Here is a 26821-nt window from a genome sequence, read left to right on the forward strand (position 1 = left end):
TTGTTGAAGACCCTAGAAAGTGTCAGGGCTGGCAACTAGGTCTGAGTCTGTTGCCTCCAGATTCCAGAACCTTAGCCAGGTGCTGGCTGTACTGTCAACACATAAAAGTGGCCAGGTGAGCAGTTGACCGTGGCTGCCCAGCATATCTAAACAGAAGGAGTACAGCAGTGGAAACATTTGACAAAATATGCACTCTGCCACTGTGTTCTGCACTGTAAGGCATGGTGCTAAGCACTAGGGCTATAATGAGTTAAACATAATACTTTAGGGAGGTCTCAGTCTAACGCCGGAAGCACCTACCTCCAATGCATATGGACAGGAATAGGGGGATGTTAAAGCACTTGATTTTCATGCCTTCTAATGAGCATGCCTTTCTCAGAGCCCACAACTTCCTACTGTGATATGATTCACCAATTTTCAATATGCTCCTAACCCCTAAGATATGAGTTGGCAACTTAGAGCCAGAATTTACTGCAAAGAGGAGAGAAGGGGAATGTTAAAATAGATCCAGTTGCAGTGAGATGATGAATATATGAGTAGGAAATAATGTGACATTTTATACATTTGGTATTTGTATTTTTTCTTACCCAATTTTATGTTGTCATTAATGCTGGTGACTTGAACAGCTCTACCTACAACTTCCTGTTAATGTTTCTAAGATTAAAGGAGCCAAAGAGGGTCCATTCTAACGAACCTTTGACAGAGGATGTGAAGCAAGTGAAGAAATGTCTGGTGACTAAAACTTGAGAACTGCCTCACTTCTCCTGCTCAACACTAGGTGTCACTTTAGCTGTTGGAAAGCAGTATTAGGCCATCTTCAGAAACGGAAATTCTTCAGCATAGACATTTAGGCTTAATTTCTGCCTAATCTCTTCAGTGATGATTACTTATATTCTTTCTACTTTTTTTTCTTCTTCTATGACTACACTGTAACAGCACCACTCGGCTGGTTTCACCAGATAAGTATCTTTCTGTCCTGTTTTGCCTACTTTTTCTTTAAAAAGAAAACCTCTGAAATACTAATTTTTGTTCCCTCTTGCCTTATTATTTAAAACTAAGAAACAAAGAAAAAACTCCCTACAAAACCCAACCCCCCAAAATAAACAAATGGAAACTAACCAATTAACCAACCAAAGGAACCAAAAAACCTGAACTGAAAGTACTATAGTACCTTAAGTTTGAGAAGTCTCTATTCAGTTGTGACACCCAGCATAAATAAATAAAACGTTCTTTTAGTTTCCTATTAAATAATGAACTTGAAATTCCAAAAATCATGCTTATGAATTATTTTGATGATTTATGGGGCAGGGTTGAATCCAAGTTCAATTGCTTTGTCTTTATTTGTTAAGTACTGCCCTCCCTGTCACGGTGTGTTTGTATCTATGGAGAAGAGCTTTCTTCAGGGACACAATAAGAAGGCACATGCTACATTAAACCCCTGTTGATTGCTACAAGTGATTGATTTCTTGGGCTCTCAGATGATTAGAATGATGGTGTTGAGTCTCCTTTACAAAAGGGCTGTCGATATAAAATGTAAGAAACGTCCAAGTCTGTGGGGAATTTGTATGAGTTTACTTGAGCCAAACTGACAACTATTGCCAGAAAGCAAAATCTCAATGGATTGAGAAAATGCCCTGGAGAAGAGCAATTTGACAGCTTATTTCATACATTGAAATCAAAGAAGATGTAAGGAGGATTACATGAAATTAACTGGTGGCAGATTAAGGAGGTGGGAGAAAGCAAAACTTGGAAAATCTCTGAGATTGGATAAAAGTAAAATGAAGAAACACATACTTCTTTTACATTGGTGGGTATAGGACAGTTAGCAAGTAACATAGCACATAGAGATGGTATTTGGGGAACAAGGTAATAATGCGGGGTTCTGTGGTCCTGTGCTATGGTGTCAGTGTTTGTGCCTTTGATGGGTCTGGAAAATAAGATAACAATGAGGGGTTCTGTGGTCTCTGTTCTGGTGTGATAGGTTGTCCCCTGAGGTGTCTAGAAAAAGGGGATTACTCTGACATTTCAAGGGTCTATTATTGTAGATTCAAGAAGACAGTAAGTGGCTTACTTAAGGTAAAGACTGACCTTTGTCAAGGAAGCTACAGGCCTCAGGGTGATTACCACCATGATTAGTTAGGAATTTTTATGTTCAGATCATCCTGTGGGGTTATTTTCAGTTTCTGAGTTTGTAAGGCCCACTATGCAGCCCTCCCTTGAGCTTGTCAGGATTAGTACGTGGCCAGATCATTGGGAGCTGACCTATATTGGTTAGGTTAAGTTTGACATTGATGGGTGCACTAATTTCCCAACCAGCTTGCTTGCCTCTCTTGATGGGACTGCCAGATTAAATCCAATTGCTCAGAGAAATGAGTGTCTTTGTGCTTAAGTTTTATTCTATTCTACTTCAACTTATTTCCTGAGCATAAAGTCCTATGAATGGAATTACCAGGTCAAAAGTTATGCACAGTTTTAAAGATCTTAACACATATTACCAAATTGATTTTGAAACAGTTCAACTGAATCTTAATGGAGAAGAGCTGTAAATTTGTTCTCCCATGATAGCTTTTTAATTTAGTTATAGTTTACTCAAGACATGACCATTTTAGAGATGTTTGAAGTATTTTCCTCTTTCATTGCAGATTTATGGGATCATCTTTCTTTCAGAGAAAATGAGATTTATTTTTTTGCAACTTACCTTACTATATTCAACTAGTGGCCCGGTGCATGGATTCATGCACATTGAAAGGAAATTAATTAGAAGGTGGCTGGTGGGATGGGACTGGGCCAGACGGGCACGACACGCCCTGGAGCCAACCTCCCGTGGTCCCTCCCTGGCTGGCCACACCTGGGGCGGTGCCAGGGCTTGAAGGGCATCTGCAGTCACCGCAGCTTGGCAGTAAACCAGATTCGGGGCTGACAGTGCCCCAGTAACAACATAACCCATGGCCAAAGGTGGAATTGTGCAGTCCTGCGAGGAATTGGGCTCCCTCCTCTGTGGTTCCAGGGTGTGTCACCAGAGAACCACCACTGCCAAGTCACCACAGCTTGGCGATTCCTGCGTTGAGCGTTTGCCCCGTGGTGGTCAGTGCGTGTCATACCTACCAGCTGGTCGGCCAGTTGCTTAGCCTTTTATATATATAGATGTGATTGTGTGCAATAAATTACAAGGCTTTAGTAGATCAACTTCTTAGTTCCCTTGTTACCTTGGGATTTGTGTGATATGGACCTGCTGACTTCATGGTTATATCATATTTTCCAAACATTCTTGTAGACTTTTCTTTTTTTTTGCAAGTTTTTTTTTTCAGCCTTGTCTCTCATGAGTTAGAAAGCAGACTAGAAATATTAGTAAGAGGACAAATCTTTAAATTAATTTAGTCTGTTTTCTTTCCTTATTTGATTTGTAGATGTTGAGATTCAGACATTGTTTTTGGCTCTCTGATAATCCTTCTGGATAAGCTCTGGGGTTGACATCTGTGATACCTGATACATTCTACCTTTTTAAAGAACTGGGAACTATGATGCATTACACTCTGAATTATATACTGGGGCTCTCTCACTTGCAGTCAATATTATATGACTATCCCCTGTCTGATTGGGAAAATTTGGTTTATTCCTTTGATGTATATGAGCCAATTGTAAAAGATATACTAACAGAATGCTACATACTAGAAGTAAGAAAAATATGCAGTAGACTAGTTAGAATACTTTAATTGTCATTGAAATCTAACCAGAATTTTAGACTGACTATATAATTATCTTAAAATAAGCTATTAACATCTAATTAATAAAAGACTACATATTTTTAATAAAATTTGGTAAGTGAAAAAAGTACAAAAAAGATGCAGTAGTCAGAAATGTTTTGTTATTAGATGGCAGAAACCCATCCAAACTAATATGAATACAAGGTGAAATGTATTGATCACATAATTAGGTTCTAGCCATTCATCCTATCCTTCCCACCCTCGTTCATTTTAGACCCTTGACACACATTGTCATTTTCAGTTCTGGCATGTAGTAGTTGCATCTCCTGTCTATTTTGTTGTTAGGTGGAGCCACATGACATGTCTTGGCCATTGAAATATGGGTGGAAGTTATAGAGATCACTTCTGGTCTAAGAAAGTAGAAATCCCTGCACAATCCTGCAATCTCTCCTCTTGAGTGGAGAAAACAAAGTCCTTCTATAGAGAGAACAAAATCACAAAAGTGGTGTAGTCTTTGCCAGCTGAAGATTTTACAAGTATGAGAAATATACCTTTCTTAGTCAAATCCCTGAGATTTTGAGGGTGCTGTTCATCACAGCATAGTTTGTTCTATCCTGAGTGAATTCACTCACCTTGGTGTTATCACTTGGACTGAGAACTGCCCTTGGTCCTAAAGGGAAATCAACTCCAAAGCTAATTTTTAGAAATTTACTAGTTCAGGAGTGCAGGGAGCATTTTATTTTGTTACAAAATATTTTTATTGATTTCAGAGAAGAAGGGAGAGGGAGCGAGAGATAGAAATATCAATGTTGAGAGAATCATTGATCAGCTGCCTCCAGCATACCCCCTACTGGAGATGGAGTCTACAACCTGGGCTTGTGCCCTGGCCGGGAATCGAACTGTGACCTTCATAGGTCGACACCTAACCAGCGCCACGCTGGCTGGGCTCAGGAAGCCTTTTAGTAGAACCAAAGGTTTTTTCAGGTTCAAGAGCAGCTTGGGAAACCCTTCCTGGTAAGATTCTACAATTTTGAAGCCCACGAGGAAGGAAAAGAAGTCTAGAAATATTGGTTTCTTCAGATAAGTTCCAAATGTGGTGAGGAAAGGAGCTTGCAGAAGAATGGGTGTCTGAACACAAGAACACACTATTTCACTGGATGGCATATGCAAATGGGAGCTGGTGGTAGCCGGCTGTCTTTGACAACAGGTCCCAGGCACACTTATTGGCAAACAGGGATAGTGTCACCAGTAAACATGCCCTAGTCTCCAGCTCCTCAACATTAATCTTCCTTGTCTCTGAAAGACCAAGGGTCTAATTTTAGGGAAGAAAAGCAAAAAGTTCTGCATTGTTGCAAGAAGTTTAAGCCTAAAAATACATAAGGTAACTGAATCCAGACATAATGATTGGGAAGCATCAATCTGATTCCTTTAGCTTTCACCTCATATTGTGACACTTTATATTATGTTTATCATTTAATAGGCATCTAGGACATGAGCAAATAAAGAAAAACATTTAGGTTAGACTGATCCACATTTCCTAGATGTGTCTAGAACTTTTTGCCATGATTACGCAGTAAGTTTATTCAGGGACCTCTGTATCTTTTTCATTATTGTGTTTACCTAGCCTCTGACAGAACGACTGGCATGTTATTGGTGCAGTTTAAAGAACTGAATGAATTTATGTAATTCTTATTGGATACCAGCCACAGGAGGATCCAAAATGTCATCTGTTCCTCAAAGATTTATGGCCCACAGATGTTCATGCTGTTTTCAGCAAGGGCACAAACTTCCTGTGGCTTGAAATCTTGGGCATTCCTCTGTAACTCCTACCCAGAGAACGCCAGGGGAAGCAATGTTCCAGAAATAGGATGTGGAAGTCACTTGCTCCCCCTTCCCAACCATTGGCATTCCACCTATTTTAGAAGGTAGGTAGTCTGGGTGACATTTTTGCTCTGGACTTAGTAATAGACCATCTGCTGATACGGGTTTCTATTTTGGTGATGTTCAAGGGCAGGAGGGGGTTTAAGTGTTGAGGTAAGAAAGGTGTATGGTGAGGGCATGGGAAGATAAAGGAAAGATTGAAGGATGGAAGAAAAGAGGGAAAGAAAAAAAGAGAGGGATCTTGCACATTGTGAATGTAGGTTTTAGCTTGTGTGTATATGTCAGTAGCAATGTGGTTGAATGATATTTTGAAACATTTCTAGAATTTTTATCTGAGTTTTTTTTTTTTTTAAATATATTTTATTGATTTTTTACAGAGAGGAAGGGAGAGGGATAGATAGCTAGAAACATCGATGAGAGAGAAACATCGACCAGCTGCCTCCTGCACACCCCCTACTGGGGATGTGCCCGCAACCAAGGTACATGCCCTTGACCGGAATCGAACCCGGGACCTCTCAGTCCGCAGGCCGACGCTCTATCCACTGAGCCAAACCAGTCAGGGCTATCTGAGTTTTAATGACCTAATTTGGGTGGGGGTTGGAGAAGACTTAAAGTAATAATGACTCCAAAATATACTCTTTACTGAAGCTGTTATTGCTTTGATAGGTTTGCAAATAAAAATCGTCATTCTTTAGCGCAGACTTAAAAGCGTAAGTATGCTCTGGTTTGTGAAACTACGCTCAATTAATCACAGAAGACCGGCTGAGTCATCACTTAGAAAAAAGACTCTTCGTTTTGAGCCCTGAATGGTTGTTTGTGCTTAAGCCCAAGAAGATTTTAGAGTTAGGTTTTAAAGCAAGAAACCATTTCTCAGGAGTTGGATTTCTGGATGCAATAGGAAAGATAATTTTTACTTGAGTCTTTCTTTATTAATACCCTGCAAGACAGCAAACCTCATTATAGCCTGGTCAGTGTGCTACTAGCCCAGATATTGATGCTTTGAATAGTAAGCTCATGGGAATTATCTCATGTGTAAAACACAGTGCTTAAGCTTGTAATCTACTACAGCAGCTATCGCCCTCGAAATGTTTCAATTGATTTTGGTTTAGTAACAAAACTATATGAAAGCTGTGTTTTATTGGTTTACAATGCACAACACAGGAAAGCTCATGCAGGACTCCACACTTCCTGCAGAGTCATTCGGGGATTTCTGAGAGTCCCCAGATGATGTCCTGGTCTTCACCCACAGGGCTGGTCAGCTACCACAGGGAGACTGACCCCGGTGACGCACTGCTGGCACCAGGCATTACTGCTTCTACTGGGCATCGTGGCTGCCATCTATTTCAGTGTTTTTTTTTTTTTTTTTTTTTTTTTTTTTTTTTTTGTAGTATCCAGCTTCATCGTGAATCTAGCTTGCCAAGGACTAAAATGTGGGATCTATTTGTATAGATACCAGGTTTTAAATGAGCTCCCCAGTGCTGAATCCTAGACCTCAATCCTCATTTCTGTCATTTTGGGCCACAGGCATATCCCCCCGTATCATACCAAAACTACATTCTTAGAGCCCAACCAACCAGTGAACGAACTGCTCTCTTATGTTCTGTAAGGAAAATCCTCTACTGATGCTCCTAATTCTTCCTTGGCCAGGTCAGTTCTATGGAAGGCTTTTTTTCTTAATGTCTTAGTTTTATGAAATTATATACTTTTAACCTCCTTCTAGTCATATTCCTTTTTATTGAATTAATCCCTGTGTTGGTCAGGGAGAGAGAGAGAGAGAGAGAGAGAGAGAGAGAGAGAGAGAGAGAGAGAAAGAGAGAGAGAGAGAGAGAGAGAGAGAGAGTGAGAGTGTCAATAGGAGGAGGGAGAAAGGGAGAGGGAGGGAGATATTTATTTTTGAGGAATTGGCTCATGTGATTGTGGAAGCCAGCAAGCCAGAAATCTGTAGGCCAAAGCACTCTTTTGCCATTTCTCTGCTCAAAAACGTCAGTGACTTGTCATGGCCTGTGGAATAAAGTCTAAATTTCTTAATGAATTTCTCTGAAAACCTGGGAAACTGAGCCTCATTTTACATCTCCTACTTTCTCTTTTGCCACCCTTCTGCTTGAGCCCTGCGCGACCACCAGACTATCCCACTCCCTCTCCTCTTTCCCAAATCTGCTTAGAAAACCTGACCCCACTAGGAAGCGTTCCCAGAGAATTTGTGCGCATAGTTCTCTTCTCTAAACCCACGCAGTTATTGCTGAGTTGCTGGTGAACGTTTTTATTTACCACATTCGCTTTTCTTGCACTTGCCTCACTTATTAGATATTGAATCACTTCCTCATTTCAGCACCTCTTTCTCCATGTCTCTATTGTCTTCCCGTCTATGAGCCCTTTGTCCTTACCCAGCCCGGACCCTACAATTAATCATCTAAACAGTTTCACCAGTACTCTAATCCTTTAAATACCACCCCCCATCTTCCTAATACAATTTAAACTCCGAATTTACCTTCTTTTTTACACCCTGCATCCAGACAGCTGAGCACTATCGAAGAGAAGTCTGCGACCATGCAGATTGGTTCAGCTGTGTATTCATGCCCTCAAATGCAGCAGGGAACTTCAGTACCTTTTAATTTTTATTATTTTTCAAATTGAATTTATTGGGGTGACATTGGTTTGTAAGACCACACAGGTTTCAAGTGTACAACTAAATAAAACATCATCTGCACACTGCAACCTGCACCCATCACCCCAAGTAACGTCTCTTTCTGTCCCCATTTCCCCCCCTTTGCCCACCTCCGCTTACCTCCCAACCCCCCAAATCATATAGTTGTCTTTGGTCATCTTCCTCTCTCATCTCTAGCAGCTACCCTTCCATGCTTGAATTATTCTTAAGCACCCTTATCTACTCCAAGCCCACCCTCTCACATGAGCTTCCATCCAACTTATTAGAAAACATGGCAACCATCAGGCATGGCCTTCTTTGATCCTCTCTTCCTTTTCCAGTACAATATATACAAGTATACGTTCACCAATCAGTACCTGCTTTCCTCTAGTCTTGGAGGATTTGGTGTCTCCATTCTGACTAACTGCTTCACCAGGATATGAGATCCAATCACAAGTATCATTCCAGAATCTTGATCTGTCAATTATTCCTTCTTTGTCTTCTCTCTCCTTCTGGTTTCTTCTTTATAGACTATAAGAATGCCTAAGGTTTTCACAGCCCCACAATGACCAGTTCTTTTCTAGGACCCTTTAATAACTGAAGACAGTTATGGCTGACTGTCCCTCCCTCAGTCTACTTCTTTGACATGACAAAGTGGGTTTTATATCTGGCTAATGAGAGTGTGCAAGAAGACCACTAGGGTATTGCCTCAGGGCAGACCAGCACCAGGAGAGGTGGTTCTTTGGAGAAATAAACTGTTTCTGTCCTTTTTTCTTATTTCCCCTTCAGCATTTCTTTAGACAGAGATAAATTCTGGACCTCTGATCAATAAGAGATTTATACTCCCCGAGGAAGTATTCTACCTTCCTTCCCCACCCCATTATACAGGAGGTAGAGTGGCAAACATTGAGGGTCTAGGGATCTACTTGCTGGCCTTGTGGGTTTCTGCCAAGCTCTGTGATCTCTAAAAGCCTATGAGCCCCCCCTCCCCCATTGTCTGGAACCCTAAGACTCTGGACTGCTATGGAAACCTGTAGGAAGCAGCACCTCACAATAAGCAAGGTCAGATGGGCTGCGTGAATGATTAATTAACTCTTGTCCTTTCTTCTGTCAACATAGTTCTTTCTGTTTTTTTCATGTCATCAATTTTTAATGGGTTTTTCCTTTACAAATACACCAGAGAATCATGCAATGCTGCCAGCATTGGATGCAATCCTGGGCCACAAATCTGCACACTCCTTTGCAATGGGTCCTGTGATGGCAAAACCTTTCATTTCCCCTTTATTAATTACTATGACCCCCGCATTATCCTCAAACTAAAGAAACACGCCATCTTTTCTCCAGTATGACTTTTGTTGTCTAATTACCACGGCTGGATGTACCTCCTTTCTGAGCTCTGGTTTGCCTTTTTTTACTGTGGCCATCACCATGTCACCCACACCGGCAGCAGGAAGTCTGTTCAGTCGTCCCTTGATCCCTTCACAGAAATAATGTACAGATTTTTGGCTCCAGAAGACCCAGGGAAATCTGGAATTTCGCCCCGGAGACCCACCACGTCCTCTCTTCGACATCTTGGATGCCGGAAAGGGATGGAAAGGTGTCAACATAGTTCTTTCTGCTTTATGCATTTTCACTGCTGAGTTGGGATCCTGTCAGCTGTGACCTGAACAGAAGGGGATGAATGGCCATCTCCATAAACAACTTCTGGTCTTCTAAACTGTAGCCAGTAATTCTTTCTCAGATTGGGATTGAAAATTTCAACATTGTCTCTTCATTAGCAGAGCATTTTTCTTCTCACTCAATCCAAATGTTTATAAATGTGGTGCTGAATGTTCTATTTATTTTGGGACAGAGGCCAAAGTGAATTGCTTCTCCATCAGTTATGCTAAGCAGTGTGTAATGGGGTAAATTGATAAAACAGCCACAGCTGGTGATGTGATTCCATTTTCAGAACATGACATACCCTTTGGACTAAAGGACTGCCTTCTTCAGAAGCCAGGCATGCAAACAAGTCCCCATGCATGCTCATTAGCATGAGTAATATTGCCAGACCTGCCAAGGTTCTGACTAGCAGTGGGCTGGCCCTTGAGCTGGCAGAATCCTCTTAGACAACCCTGCACATCCACAGTGTGGACCCTCTTGGAACAATTAAAGCTGCTTGTGTTGGCCTTGCTGCAAACACATTTGCACAGAATGTGAATGAAAGACAATGCTTTCCTCACAAATCTACGCACTGTTCACCAGGAGAAAAACACAGGGCAAGACTGGGAAATGCAGGCTCAGTTTCTGTGAGCAGAACACTGAGTCACCACTGTGATGTTCAGGGCAATGGAGCAGAAGATGGGCCAGGGCACTGCCTCCAGCCAGAAGCTAGCTACATGGCAGCCGGGAGCACTGCAAGCTGTCTGAGGGACTGGGCCTGGAGAGAGGCAATATTTAAAGGAACCTACTTAACAAACAAACAAACAAACAAACACAATTTATTTTTTACAGCACTTTTAGGTTCATAGAAAATTTGAGAGGAAGGTACATAGATTTCCCATGTACCCCCCTTTTCCACACATGTATAGGCTCACAGAGTGGTGCATTTGTCACAATTGATGAACTTACATTGACACATTAGAATCACCCCATATCTTTTTAAAAATACTTTGTTATTTTTCAACTACAGTTGACATACAATCCTATATAACAGTGGTTCTCAACCTTTCTAATGCCGCGACCCTTTAATACAGTTCCTCATGTTGTGGTGACCCCCAACCATAAAATCATTTTTGTTGTTACTTCATAACTGTAATTTTGCTACTGTTATGAATTGTAATGTAAATATCTGTGTTTTCTGATGGTCTTAGGAGACCCTGCTAGCGGTTCTCAACCTGTGAGTCGCGACCCACAGGTTGAGAACCGCTGCTGTAGAGCCTAAGACCATCGGAAAACACAGATATTTACATTCTGATTCATTAACAGTAGCAAAATTACAGTTATGAAGTAGCAACGAAAATGATTTTATGGTTGGGGGTCACCACAACATGAGGAACTGTATTAAAGGGTCGTGGCATTAGAAAGGTTGAGAACCACTGCTATATAATAAAGGCTAATATGCAAATCGACTGAATGGCAGAACGACCAGTCGCTATGATGTGCACTTACCACCAGGGGGCAAATGCTCAACACAGGAGCTGCCCATGGTGGTCAGTGCACTCCCACAGGGGGAGCGTCGCCCAGCCAGCAGCCAGGCTCACAGCTGGCAAGTGCAACAGCAGTGGTGGGAGCCTCTCCAGCCTCTGCAGCAGTGCTAAGGATGACTGCCGGGGAGCAGGCCTAAGCCATCAGTTGGACATCCCCTGAGGGCTTCTGGACTCCAAGAGCGCGCAGGCTGGGCTGAGGGACCCACCCCTCCGAGTGCACAAATTTCGTGCTCCAGGCCTCTAGTATTATATAAGTTTCAGGTGTACAACATAGGGATTAGACATTTATATAACTGAGTGATCACCCCAATAAGTCTAGTGCCCATCTGACACCATACATACTTATTACAGTACTAGAGGCCTGAGGCACAAAATTTGTGCAAGAGTAGGCCTTTGCAGCCACTGCAGCTGCCTTGATCCCTCTCTTGCAGCCATGGTGGCTGCCTCGATCCCGCGGCTGCAGCCCCGACTTCATCCAGAAGGTCGTCTGGAAGGTTGAGTTGCATATTACACTTTTATTTTTATAGATTATTGACTACATTCTCTATTCTATACTTTATATCCTCATGACTTCCAATTTGCACACTTTAATCCCTTCCCCTTTTTGACTTATCCCCAACTCTCCTCCCATCTGACAACCATCAAAATGCTCTCTGTATCTATGAGTTTGTTTCTGTTTTGTTTGTTCATTTATTTTGTTTTTTGGATTTCACATGTAAGTGAAATTATACGACATTTGTCTTTTTCTGTCTGACTTATTTCACTCAGTGTAATACCTTTTAGGTTCATTCATGTCGTCACAAATGCAAGATTTCATTCTTTTTTATGGCTAAGCAATATTCCATTGCATGTACATACAACCTCTTCTTTATCTATTAGTCTATTGGTGGACACTTAGGTTGTTTCCATATCTTGACTATTATAAACAATGCTTCAATAAACATAGGGATGCATATGTCTTTTGATTTATTGTTTTGGGTCTCTTCAGATAAATACCCAGAAGTAGAATTGCTGAGCCCTCTTTTTTTAAAATCTCTTGTTATAGCCTTAATAGATTCTTAAATAATTCTTTAGTGGTTTGGATTTCTTTAGATCTGAGATGGGAGAAGTAGGACTAATTTTTTCCCTCCTATTTTATTTTTGATGATTTTTTCTGCCTTTTAAAAAATTACAACTAGCCTTTACTGAAGCACCCATGGCAGGTCCTAGTCTTGCTGTTCCCTTGAACTCCCACATACCTTAAAGGCCCTGAGACTTCATGGGTCACATCTAGAATGCTTATCACTCCTTTATGTGTATTAGTTTTAGATTGTCATTGATCTCTCTTTTTTTTTTAAGAGAGAAAGGGAGAGATAGAAACATCAAGGAGAGAGAAACATCATATTGATCAGCTGCCTCCTGTATGACCACCCTCACCAGGGACCAAGCCCACAACCTGGGCATGTGCCCCGACTGGGAATTGAACTGGTGACTTCCTGGTGCACAGGTTGACGTTCAACCAATGTGCCACATTGCCAGGCTAGTTTTGAGTTTTCAAATGTGAGCTCTCCAAGGACAGAGACCCTTTCTCAATGCTGAGCTCATGTGTTGCTCTACAGAAGTTTATTTGGGAGGATAAACGTTGGAGGCATCCAAACCCTGGGATACTTCTGAAAGAATTTGGTTATTATAATCATTCATTTTGTAATCACACTGTTTCAATTATGGAAGGACAGTATGCTGTAGAGCCTGACAATAATGTAAGATGCCAGGCTGTGGAAATGGGGTGGAGGGATGCCCCAATGGCCCAAGTTACATGGTCCAGACTGTGTGATGGAGTTTGTAACAGACACATGAAAAATGACTCTGTCAGAAGTAGTTCGATATTATGAAAATCTCATAAATTACATGAAACACAGGTCATTTGCTCCAGAGCAAGAGCTATTTCAGGTGCACAGACAAGCACAGTTTGGAGAGGAAGATGTCGCTAGAATAAGCAGGGGACACTGATGGATCTTTTCAGGAATCATTTCTGACGGCAAGCGACTTTTCCCACACTTTTACCCACAGGCCAGTAAAGGTTCCCAGAAAAACACAATTTTCATTACATATTTTACAGTTTTCTTTACCATTTTAAAAGGAAATGAATATGTGATGCTAATTTTGATTTCTTTTTATATTACATAATTTATTGTGTTTACTATTAAATGTCTGGAATATTATATTATTTTTGTTCATTTGTACATAAGACTAAGTATTTTTAACTGATATTGAATTTAGTATAAGTACTTAGTACATTCTTCAATTGATTTGTATGAAACAAAAGACTTTGTAAAACTTACTTCTTACTACACTTTATATCCCCCCCTTGTTTTGCACCATTGTCTCATGGGCTACAGTCTTTTTAAAATATTGTGTTACTTTCAAGTTAAGCTTTCTAAGCTTCAGAAATATCATTAACCTGGAAGCAGTCAGTTCCCTGGCATTACAAATAAACCCTCTATTATAATTCCGTGTTTATAAACAAATAAAAAAATTATCTGAAAAATCATGGTGACTTGTCACCATCTTTTTTTATTATGTTTTACACTATCAATTTAATTAGCTAAACTTAAACTAGAAATTTAGAGTTTGTTCTTGACAAATTCTTCTCAACTTCATATCCATTTGCAGAGACCTGCCAATTTGAATTCCTAAATACCAATCATGTCTTTCCACCTTTCTTCTGTGAACTGAGGATCATATAGCTTCCTGGATCTTATTCATATACTAACTGCAGCCTCTAACCTCCATGTGAGTGGGCCTTAGGTTTGCTCATAAGTTTGTTCTTAATCCCCAGCAGAGTGCCAGATAAGTACTAGATGTTCAATGAACAAAATCCCTATGTAGTTTGAATTATCAGGAATTCTGAATTAGTAGTGAAGTTCAATTAAGTATTACAAAAATTTTATAATGTTCCTGATTATCTATAGATTCAATGTGCTCTCTTTGGTTATGATTGCCATAACCAAATTAATGTGTTGGCTTGAAATAACTATAATGTCACAGTGTGGGTATATGATATTTTCTCCAAAAAAGGAGACCAGAAGAGAGTGATGGTATCTATTTTGAAAACCAGACAATGAGGCAATGATATAACAACCATGTTATATTTATCCAGGAGAATAGGTAATAATAAAGTAAACACAGATATACTAAGGGCCATGAAAATATAACCTGTAGGTCAGGTCAAGCCAAGGACAGGATCAAAGAGGTCTGTGGAGAACATGGAAATTTGCGATCTCATTTGCTGTCTGCTCTTCTCGATCTGTAGAGGGATTTTTTTTTTTTAGCTTGGGGAGAATTTTTAAAAGCACTTTCCTAGTGAAAAATAAACACAAAAACTTTTCTAGCATGAGATGTGTATGTTTGGGGTCCAAATGGGTGCTGACATATGTAACACCTTAATCAATAAAGAAATTTAAAAAAAAAAATAATGGGCTGCTGGGAGAAACCAAGATGGCGGCATAGGTAAACACCTAAACTGCTGCCTTGCACAACAATTTTGAAACTACAACTAAAAGACAAAACGGACATCATCCAGAACCACAGGAAGGCTGGCTGAGTGGAAATTCTACAACTAGTAGGAAAGAGAAAAGCACACTGAAACTCAGAGGAGCTGCAGGAGGCAGAGGTACTGAGACGCGCGCACGGATAGGACTGGCAACTGAGTGTGCGGCTGGCTTTCTCAAGCAGGAGGGAGACAAAAGCTCCCAACTGCACTGAACTCCAGTTCCAGGCGAGACTCTGGGGACCCAGACTCATACAGGGAGAAACTGGACTGCCAGGAAAGAGAAAAAGCACACGGAGACTCAGAGGAGCTGCAGGAGGCAGAGATACTGAGACGTGCATGCAGAGAGGACTGGCAACTGAGTGCGCGGCTGGCTTTCTTAAGCAGGAGGGAGACAAAAGCTCCCAACTGCACTGAACTCCAGTTCCGGGCGAGACTCTGGGGACCCAGACTCATTCGGGGAGAAACTGGACTGTCTGGCAGCAGGTGAAACTAGAGGGCGGCTTTCTCTCAGAGGTGCTTGCAGTGATTACCACAGGACACTGAGACACAGGGGCCTATTAGGGCAGGGCTGACAGGAAAGCAATGCTGTCTGCTCCGCCCTGAGACTCCGCCCCATCCAAGCTGAGCACAGAGGCTTTTGCAAGTTTTGTCTCATAAGGGTGTCTCCAGCACAGAAGTTCTCCCAGCGTAGTCACAGCTGATTCTCACAGTCAATTAGCCTGGAGGTCACTTCCTCCCAGTGATACCAACAACAATCAAGGCTTAACTACAACAAGACTGTACACACAGCCCACAAAGGGGTGCACCAAGAGTGTCCACCTCAGGTAACTGGGGAGGCTGAGCCACTGGGCCCTATAGGACACCTACCACACAAAGCCACTCTATCAACTCAGGGAAGCAGCGAAAATGTGGAGACAAAGAAACAGATGACAAATGAAAGAAATGGAGGAAAGCAAACGACTGGATATAGAGTTCAAAACCATGGTTATAAGGTTTTTCAAGAATTTTCTAGAAAAGGCCTATAAATTTAGTGAGATCTTTGAGGATATGAAAAAGGACCAACTAGAAATTAAGCATACACTGACTGAAATAAAAAATATTATACAGAGATCTAACAACAGACTAGAGGATCGCAAGAATCAAGTCAAAGATTTGAAATACAAAGAAGCAAAAAATACTCAACCAGAAAAGCAAAAAGAAAAAAGAATCCAAAAATATGAAGATAGTGTAAGGAGCCTCTGGGACAACTTCAAGTGTACCAACATCAGAATTATGGGGGTGCCAGAAGAAGAGAGAGAGCAAGATACTGAAAACCTATTTGAATAAATGATGACAGAAAACTTCCCCCACCTGGTGAAAGAAGTAGACTTACAACTCCAGGAAGCGCACAGAACCCCAAACAAAAGGAATCCAAAGAGGACCACACCAAGACACATCATAATTAAAATGCCAAGAGCAAAAGACAAAGAGAGAATATTAAAAGCAGCAAGAGAAAAACAGTTAGTTACCTACAAGGGAGCACCCATACGACTGTCAGCTGATTTCTCAACAGAAACTATGCAGGCCAGACGGGAGTGGCAAGAAATATTCAAAGTGATGAACAGCAAGAACCTACAACCAAGATTACTCTATCCAGCAAAGCTATCATTCAGAATTGAAGGTCAGATAAAGAGCTTCACAGATAAGAAAAAGCTAAAGGAGTTCATCACCGCCAAACCAGTATTATATGAAATGCTGAAAGGTATTCTTTAAGAAGAGGAAGAAGAAGAAGAAGAAGATAAAGATAAAAATTATGAACAACAAATATATATCTATCAACAAGTGAATCTAAAAATCAAGTGAATAAAAAATCTGATGAACAGATAAACTGGTGAATATAATAGAATCAGGGGCATAGAAAGGGAGTGGACTGACAATTCTCGGGGGGAAAGGGATGTGGAGGGTGCGGGAAGAGACTGGACAAAAATCGTACACCTATGGATGAGGACAGTGCGGGGGTAAGGGCAGAGGGTGGGGTGGGAACCGGGTGTAGGGGAACTATGGGGAAAAAAAGAGGAACAATTGTAATAATCTGAACAATAAAGATTTATTAAATTAAAAAAATAATGGGCTGCTATCATCTGTCTTTTTAATGACCATTTCTTCTTTAAATAGCTTCCCTATAAATTTTATGTGTCTGTGTGTATGTTTGTTATGCTCTTTCTTCCTTGGGCTTCCTCACTGAAATAATATTTGAGATTGTGAAATGACACTTCGCTCCAAGGCTCCTTATAGGTGGAGTAAGATTTTCTCTGTTTCATAATACATCTTGTATCATTACGTGTATATTTCTTCTCTTCAGTGTGTGGTCACTTGACATTTTGCAGTGAGAGAAAATGTCTGTAAGGTTTATTTCCCTTCTAATTACAGGAATTCTGCACTTCAGAGCGTATCTTCATAGTGGGAATTTTTATGCGCATTAATCTTGGGTCCAATGTCTCCTGAGTCACTGTGGGTGAGCAGTGCTTGTGAACTTCAACAAGAATCAGGTGGGCACCGCAGGGGCCCAGCCACCTGCACGCTCAGTGCTCCAGGCTGACATACAAGGGTGAGGGTCCCTGAAATCCTTATTTATGATCTGGAAATTGCCCAGATCTAGAGGTTTTAGGGTCTAGAATTAATTGGAAACATAGAAAGAATAAATCTGGTATTTGAGTAAAAGTAATGATTTCTATGTTCCAAACAGTATTATAGTGGATAGAAAGTCTTAGATCTTTGGTGACAGAGGTTTGAGAATCTAGGTCAAGTGAAAAGTGTTTTCATGGCTTTGTCTGCATAAAGCTGAGAAAGCTCCTAAGTTAGAAATTAAAAGCCAACCATTTTTATTAGCAAAGTAGTATGTTTCTGAAAGGCCCATCCATGAATATCAAAAAAGATGCTCCAACCAACTGCAAAGCCGGACTAAAGCCTCTAAAGTTCCAAAGCAGTAAAAATATTTCTACCCTTAACCCGACACGTGTAAATCAAGAGGAAATCAATTTTACATGGTAAAATAAGTGTAGAGAAATCAAAGAAGTTCTGCCTTTTTTTCCTCAGAACGACTATTTTCAAGTGTTCTCTTTTTAACTTGAAAGATCAAATAATTTAAAAATAATTGTGAATGGGATGGGGAGGCTGTACTGCTTTGCCCCAAGCTTAATGCAGTCTGCATTTTGTAAAATTCTGTGATAAGCAGAATGGCTCCAGGAGATACTTATTTTTATAATAGGCACCTGGGCAAAATATGTCCCTTGAGAACAATGTCAAAATGAAGTACAATGCTGTCACCTGGTGACCACATTTTGAAATTGCAAAAGCATCAATCTCTAGGGTCCTGCCTTCTACTTCCTGTACCCCCTACGTTAGGTGACATCATGGGGTTTTAGAGCTGGAGCAACATTAGAACAAATCACATGCAGTTTCTCCAGGTTACAGATGGAAAATCAGACTATAAGTTTTAAGTGACACAGCTAGAAGGTGGCCCTGGGTGTATGCCTAGTTAGTGGTGCATTTATGGTAAAAGTAGGCACTTGACCAGACGCGCTGAGTTTAAATGGCAGCTCTGCAGTTGACTAGCTGTCAGTTTTTGGGCATACTGTCAAACCTGGCTGAACTTCCGTTTCTTCACATGTAACATGTGAAGTCTGTTAGAGTATACCTCATGGGGTTATTGGGAAGATCAAATGACATATGTAATTTGCCTGCTACATAATATATGCAGTTTGCAGACATGATTGAGACATGCCCAGCAGAGGACTAAATGTTGTCAGAGTAAATGTGATAATGGACTCAGGGGTGCCTTGCAAATTTACAGAACTGTATAAATATAGAATGGTTTAATGGATGATCAGCTGAAATCAAATGTTGTAGAATAAAAAAATAACTATGTTGATATCAGGACCAGTGAGCAGGAATTCTTCTCGGGATCATGTCATGGAATCAAAGAATGAAGCCTCGGACCAGAGGAGTTCAAACAAGGTAGGAGTTTATTGTGAGCAAACATGAGCTCCCCGCTCAGGGAGGGGACCCAAATGGATTGCCCCGGAAGCATTCTGCTCTTCCCCTTATATCTGCTAAAGTCCCACTCTTTATCTGTGCTGCTCCCTGATTGGTTCCTGGCCTTTTTGCAACATTTTATTTTGCACTTGCAAGAAAAACATCCTTGTTCCGAAACAACCTGTTTATCTGCTATCCACCCTGTTTTTCTGCAAAACGTTTTGTGGTTTCAGCTAGCTCTGTGATTTCTCCTTCTTCCACCCCTTTCCCTGTCTACCTACTTCTGCGTTAGCTCCTTTAACTGTTATATTAATCCAGGAGAAGAAGTAATAATAAAGTAAACACAGATGTACTAAGGACCATGAAAATATAACATGTAGGTCAGGTCAAGCCAAGGACAGGATCAAAGAGGTTTGTGGAGGACAGAGATCTCATTTGCCTCCTGCTCTTCTAAATTCTATGCAGGGATTTTTTTTAGCTTGAGGAGACTTTATAAATCCAAAGGGCAGGCATCTTTCTTTCCTAGTGAAAAACAACCCCCCCCCAAATTTTTCTAGTGTGATATGTGTGTATTTGGGGTCCAAATGGAGCTGTTAAAAATAATGGGCGCTATCATTTGCATGCAGAAAAAGTACTTAATAAAATTTAACACCTTTTCTTCATAAAAACATTCAACAAACTAGGAATAGGAGGAAACCACCTCAACATAATGAAGGGCACATCTGAAAAGCCCACAGCTAACATCAAAGTCATTGGTGAAAGACTGAAAGCTTTTCCTCTAAAATCAGAAACAAGGTAAGGATACTCATTCTCACTGCTTCTATTCAACAAGTACTGAAAGCCCTAGCCTGAGCAATTAAGCATCCAAACTAGGAAGAAAGAAGTAAAATTATCTCTGTTTACATATGGCATGATCTATTCATAGCAAACCCTAAAGAATACATTTAGAAAAGTGTTAAAACTAATAGACAGATTCTGCGAAGGTGCAGGATACAAAATTAACACGCAAAAACCAATTGTGTTTTTATACACTGGCAATGAACGGTCTAAAAAGGAAATTGAGAAAACAATCCCATTTATGATAACAACAAAAATAATTAAATAGAAATAAACTTAACCAAGGAGGCAAAAGACTTGTACACTGAAAAACGACAAAACATCGCTGAAAGAAATTGAAGAAGACACAAGTAAATGGAATGCCATCTTATGCTTATGGATTGCCTGATATTGTTAACATGTTCATACTATCCAGAGCTATTTACAGATTCAATGCAAAATTCCCATGGCAGGTTTTTTTTTTCAGAAATAGAAAAGTACTTGTAAAATTCATACAAAATCTCAAGGGATAACCAAAGTAATCTTGAAAAAATAATAAATCTGGAGGCCTTATACTTCCTGATTTCAAAACATATTACAAAGCTATAGTGAGCACAACAAAACAAAACAAAAAATATACACCAGTGACACACCATAGAGAGTCTAGAAATAAATCTTGTATATATGGTCAAATGATTTTGACAAGGGTTTCAAGACCACACGGTAGGAAAGAAGTAATCTCTTCAACAACTGAGGTTGAGAAAAGTTTATATCCACATGCAAAAGAATGAAGTAGGACCCTTCCCTTATACCAGATTTTAAAAAATGACTACAAATGTAAAGACCTGAATATCAGATCCTAAAACTGTAAAACTCCTAGAAGACAACGAGAGGAGAACCTTCATGACAGTGGATTTGGCAATGGATTCTTGGTTGTGACACTAAGAGCACAGAAAACAAAAGCAAAAATAGATTAATGGGACTACATCAAATGGAAAACTTTCTGTGCTTCAGAGGAAGTAATCAACAGAATGAAAAATCAACCCATGGAAAGGGAGAGGATATTCGCAAACCATACGTTTCAAAGGAGTTAATATCCTGACTATATAAAAGAACTCCTAAAACCTCAATGACAAAAAACCCAAATAACCTAATTAATACATGGGCAAATGACTTGAACAGACATTTCTCCAAAAAATATATAGAATGTAGGTGAATTTGAGAAGCTGGAGCATGCAAGGGATGACTCCTGCAAAACCTCCAGAAGAAATGTAGCCCTGCTGAAACCTTGATCTCCAAACTTCTTATCTCCAGAACTGTAGGATAATACATTTGTGTTGCTTTAAGCCTGCAAGTGTGTGATAATTTGTTATAGCAGCAATAGGAAACTAATAGTCTCTATAATGGTCTTTCAGCTTTTTAAAAATCTTTGCTTTCTTCAAATTCATCTTTCCCATGATTAGTTTTATAAAACACAATAAGATCATATGACTATGGCCTTATGGTGAATTGAACCATTCACCATTAACCTTCTAAGTGATTGTTGTATGACCTTCATATCTGCATTGGCTTTTAAATGACTTTACATCAAGGGAACTGATCCACAGGAGGGTAACAAAGTTCCTTTCACATAGTAGAAACACATGCACATATACACACATGTTTCTACTATGTGAAGGCAAGAGGAGGCAGGGGAGGGAAGAGAGCAGATGTCGCTGACACCTTCACTCCTTGTTATGGGCTGAAATGCGCCCCCCTGACCCCCAAACTCCACCACCGAATTTATGTGTTTAAGTCCTAACCCCCAGCACCTCAGAATGTGACTGAGTTTGGAGACAAAACCTTTAAAGTGGTAATTAAGTTAAAATGTGGTCATGCAGGTGAACCCTAATCCAGTACGCCTGGTGGCTTTATAAGAAGAGGAGGTTAGGACACAGAGACACAGAGGGAAGACCATGTGAGGACACAGGGAGAGGTGGCCATCTGCAGGCCAAGGAGAGAGGGCCCAGAGGGAACCAACCCTACCAACACATTGATCTTGGACTTGGAGCCTCCAGATGATAAGAAATGAAGTTTCTGTTGTCTAAGCCACCTACTCTGTGGTACCTTGTCACAGCTGCCCTAGCCGACCAATGAGACTTTTGTCTCCCATTCAAGGGCACAACCCAACAGGCAGTGGGAGAGCAGGGAGCCTGTAGGATCCTGTCTGCATAGCTGACTCCCCTGGCCACAGAGTGGGAAGAGATGTGTTGTGGGTGGGAGGAGAGGAGGGCAGGGAGGCAAGCAGAGAACTACCAGGATGAGGGCACGTGCAGGAAATATAGCTGAAGAACACAAGAGAACATTGCATATGGAACATATGTTCACATGGAAAATGAGAATGTGCCGTGTTTAAAAAAAAAGTTTAGGGGATGATTCACACTCTTATTTAGTGGAAATATATCTAGAGATTGCAAGATTAACACTATTAAGGTGTTGAATCTAAAAATAGCCTTTTGGGATCTAATCTATTGGTAGGCAAAGAGTTCTGGTATTCAACTTGAAATTGAGATACGTCTCTTCCAGTTAATTATAGGTCCATGGTTGGACAGCTAGGCTTGAAATTCTCTAGAGCATTTCATTTATTAAGTGCTTATGGAAAAGTGTGGTGCTGAGCGCTCCTCAGGATGGAGGGTTTTATGTAGAATGTTTATGAGACTGCTACCACAATGCCTCCTCCAGGAACAGTACTTGAACAGACTCAGAACTCCTATTTGACTGGAACAATCAGTAAAGGTATTGTGCTTCATTTAAGTTACCTTGTGTTCCAGGAAAGGAACAAAGTCTTTCGTCTTTTTTTTTTTTTTTAATATATTTTATTGATTTTTTACAGAGAGGAAGGGAGAGGGATAGAGAGATAGAAACATCGATGAGAGAGAAACATCGATCAGCTGCCTCCTGCACACTCCCCACTGGGGATGTGCCTGCAACCAAGGTACATGCCCTTGACCAGAATCGAACCCGGGACCCTTCAGTCCCCAGGCCAACGCTCTATCCACTGAACCAAACCGGCTAGGGCAAGTCTTTCGTCTTTAGGTTAGTCCAGCCCTGGTGTAGTTACTATCTATGTCCACAAGATGGCAGGCACGATCAGGAAGAGCCTGAAAGAGCCACCACTGAGTATCAGTCTCCATCAACTGGTGAGGTATCCAGAGTTTCTAGAGGTTAGTGGGTTGGGAGACTGGGTTTCCACAAGAGCTCTTCCTGTGAGAAGGTGGTAGGATCAGACAGTGAAATAGTTGGGAGGCAGTCATGGGGAGGGGAGTAAGGAGATAATAAAATTTTAGTAAAATGTCTGGAGGTATATAGATGTGTAGAGTTGAGTTAAGGAAGATAAACCACAGGGACAGGAGGAAGGTCTGGGGGCCAGAACACCATGTACCAAAGGGAAAGGCTGTGGAATATGCCAGAATAATGTGAGACAAATATCTGGGCGACATGGCTCAGCTAAATCAACACAAAATTAATCATCAGAGAAATAATGTCGAAACATTGATGTTATTGTCACTATGACTTTTAATCTGTCTGACTCTATCAGAAGAAGGTTATAATCTCTGCAGCCACTGTGAGATAGGCATTAGCAGAACACTCCACATCAACACTGGAGGCTTTTCTCAATAGAACAGTAATGCTAGGAATACATTTGCATAATTGAAGTGATGGGCTAATTAGCATAATAAATGTGAGAAATAGGCTTCCCTTGCTACCCTAGGTCATGTGGCTTAGTTACATTTTTATGAATACTCCTTACCCCTTGCATTGACTGGATGCAAGAATATAGTGAAGCTTCATCCGATTGTCTCTCCTATATGGGCCTGAGTCGGATGCTGGGAGGAATCAGGTGGCCTGATGCTGAGGGGATGCCAGCAACACATTTTCTGTAGAGTACGTGGCTCCTGCCTCGAATGAACCTGTATGGCCGGATCACCTAAAGTCATATCCATTGAGCTTACAAAACCTGTACTGCTTACAAATGTTTGTTCGGTAAGCCTTGGGATGTGTGCTCTGAGGTTGGCTTTCATTATAACCTAGTAGCAAAGCTGTAGGGAAGGAGCTCACCCTCACCCACCTCTAACCCTTGGGGGAAGTTGTGTTTATTAAACCTGCCTAAGATAGATTCGCTCAAGGTGGACCTAATTTATCATCACCCGAAGGAATAATAAACTGTACACCTCAGAACAAGCTGGTGACATGGCATCAGTAATCCCCTGAGCAAAGCTCCCTTGAGCATGTCTAAAGATGATACTGATCACTCAAAGGGATGTTAGGAGTGCGAGCAGTCTTTTGACATCCATTGCTGTTTTACCCAAGAAAGATGGAGAGGATGTTGTGTAGTGTTCTCTTTATGGGAACTGACGGGGGAAACATTTTTTTGGTGTTCATTTCAAGAAAAATAATTGCTTCTAGACAGCTGGTTTATTTGCACTGCATGACTGCTGCGGGTCACATACCCGACCCTCCCTGCACTTTCTGCTGGCTACTAGAAAAGCCCACATTGATGGAACATGACTAGAAAGTACACAGAAACTCTGGAAATATGTTTAATTTAGACTTCTCTCCTAGCTTTATCTTATCATTAAGGTCCCAGTTTTCCTTTTCCTGATTTCTTCATAGATACAGGGTGGGCAAAAGATAGGTTTACAGTTGTGAGTACACAAAACACAGTTTGTTCTTGTATTATTATTTATTAACTAGAGGCCCAGTGCATGAAATTCGTGCACGGGGGGTGTGTAAGTCCCTCAGCCCAGCCCGCACCCTCTCCAATATGGGACCCCTTGAGGGATGTCCAACTGCCCATTTAGGCCCGATCCCGGTGGATGTTCCTCACACAATCCAGGACAACTGCTGGCTCCCAACTGCTCACCTGCCTGCCAGCATGATCACCCCATAACCACTCCCTGACAGCCTGATCGATGCCTAACTGCCCCCTGCCAGCCCAATTGCCCCTAACTGCCCTCCCTTGCCAGCCTGGTCGCCCCCAACTGCCCTCCCCTGCAGGCCTGGTCACCCCCAACTGCCCTCCCCTGCTGGCCTGGTTGCCCCTAACTGTCCTTCTCTGCAGGCCTGGTTACCCCCAACTGCGCTCCCCTGCTGGCCTGGTCACCCCTAACTGTCCTCCCTTGCCAGCCTGGTCACTCCTAACTGCCCTTCCCTGCTGGCCTGGTCACCCCAACTGCCCTCCCCGGCAAGCCTGGTTCCCCCCAAGTGCCCTCCCCTGCAGGCCTGGTCACCCCCAACTGCCCTCCCCTGTAGGCTTTGTCCCTCTCAACTGCCTTCCCCTGCAGGCCTGGTCACCCCCAACTGCCCTTCCCTGCATGCCTGGTTGCTCCCAACTGCTCTCCCCTCCCTGCAGGCCTGGGTCCCCCCCAACTGCCCTCCCCTGCTGGCCCGGTCACCCCTAACTGCCCTCCCCTGCTGGCCTGGTCGCCCCTAACTGTTCTCCCATGCTGGCCTGGTTGCCCCCAAATGCTTTCCCCTGCAGGCCTGATTGCCCCCAACTGCCCTCCCTTTCAGGCCTGGTCCCACCCAACTGCCCTTCCCTGCTGGCCATCTTGTGGTGGCCATCTTTGACCACATGGGGGCAGCCATCTTGTGTGTTGGAGTGATGGTCAATTTGCATATTACCTCTTTATTATATAGGATTATTGTACTATTTCCCATACAAACAACTGTAAACCTACACTCACCTCTCTCTCTCTCTCAAAAAAAAAAAATATATATATATATACATATACATAATATGCAGTTACTATTTTTTGTAGATCTATATGTATATTGCATGCATTTATATAAGTAAATAAATCATTTATCATATAAGTAGGGAGTCTAAACAAGCATAACACATATTTCAAATATTTCTTTAACAATCACTTTTTTTCTGTCTGGGACTCCAATGACACGAAAGTTATAAATTTTGATATTGTATTAATAATAGTGAAGTTGTGTTCATTTTTTCTTGAATAATTTCCCACTCCATTCTTCTGGCTGAAGAATTTCTATTGATTTTTTTAAGTTCAGTGATTCTTTTGCCATCTCCTTTCTGCTATTGAGCCCATTTAACAAAGTTTTCGTTTCAAGTACTGCATTTTTTCAGTTTTAAATTTTCCATTGGGTTCTTTTTTTGTAGGACCTATTTTTCAATGGGAATATCTCTCATTTACAGTAGATTACTTCATGGAACATAGTTATGGTAGGGGGAAGGGAATGCAACAAGAAAGGACCACAGTTGTTTAATGATAATCCTCCTTACTATAGATGAGAGGTTTTCTTACACACCCTGGGAAGCTGGAGGATGTATTGCAAGGAGAAAAACGGGACTGTGAAACGATAAGAGATGCCGCTAAGCCCAAATGGGTCCATTGCTCAGAAGAGAAAATACATTTTGAGAATAAACCAAAGACAGGACACACTTTGATTAGGTTGCTGTGCCTGGACCCTGACCCACTCTGGGCATTTGCCTCAGGAATGCTGACTGTTCTCTTAACCTCATAGAAAATTAACTACCTTGTTATCAGACTTCAAGACCCTGGGAGGAGACACATGACCCTACAGCCGCTTATCCTACCTCCCTTCCCCCTTGCACGTAGCCTTTCTTCATTATCCATATGTAGTCAGCCAGCTAGCAGGGGAGGTGAGAGTAGAATTTATAGGATGACCTGCTGCTCTCTCCACACTGCCAGCATTATTGGAATAAACACTCATATAGGATTCACCTTTGTCTCTGCTTAATTGGCTCAAGCAGTGAAAGGTTGCCTGGACCAGTGTCTGGTTTCGGTTATAATAGCTGCTTCAACGCCTTGTCTGATCACTCTAACATCTGGGCTCTTTAGGATTGCCCCCTCAGGTAACTGTCTTGTGTGAATCGGTCATGTGTCTTTGGGCTGCCCACACTGCTGCTTTGAAGTTTAGTGTACTTGGAGTCACCCTTGACACAGTGGCAAGACAAAAGCAATTTCCTTGCACTCTTTGGACCATAGGATCTCCTTTTCCTTGTTCTCCGACC

At 41.5% G+C, this 26821-nt stretch overlaps 1 pseudogene across 1 annotated transcript; it reads right to left on the reverse strand.

Moving 5' to 3' along the window:
* Positions 1-9390: 9390 nt before the first annotated feature.
* On the reverse strand, positions 9391-9800 carry LOC308256540 (large ribosomal subunit protein uL14-like; annotated as a pseudogene). The gene has a single exon. The product of its transcript is annotated as a large ribosomal subunit protein uL14-like (transcript).
* Between the last annotated feature and the right edge of the window lie 17021 nt (positions 9801-26821).

The sequence above is a fragment of the Plecotus auritus genome (genome assembly GCF_963455305.1).
Source record: "Plecotus auritus genome assembly, chromosome: 8".
NCBI classification, from domain to species: domain Eukaryota; kingdom Metazoa; phylum Chordata; class Mammalia; order Chiroptera; family Vespertilionidae; genus Plecotus; species Plecotus auritus.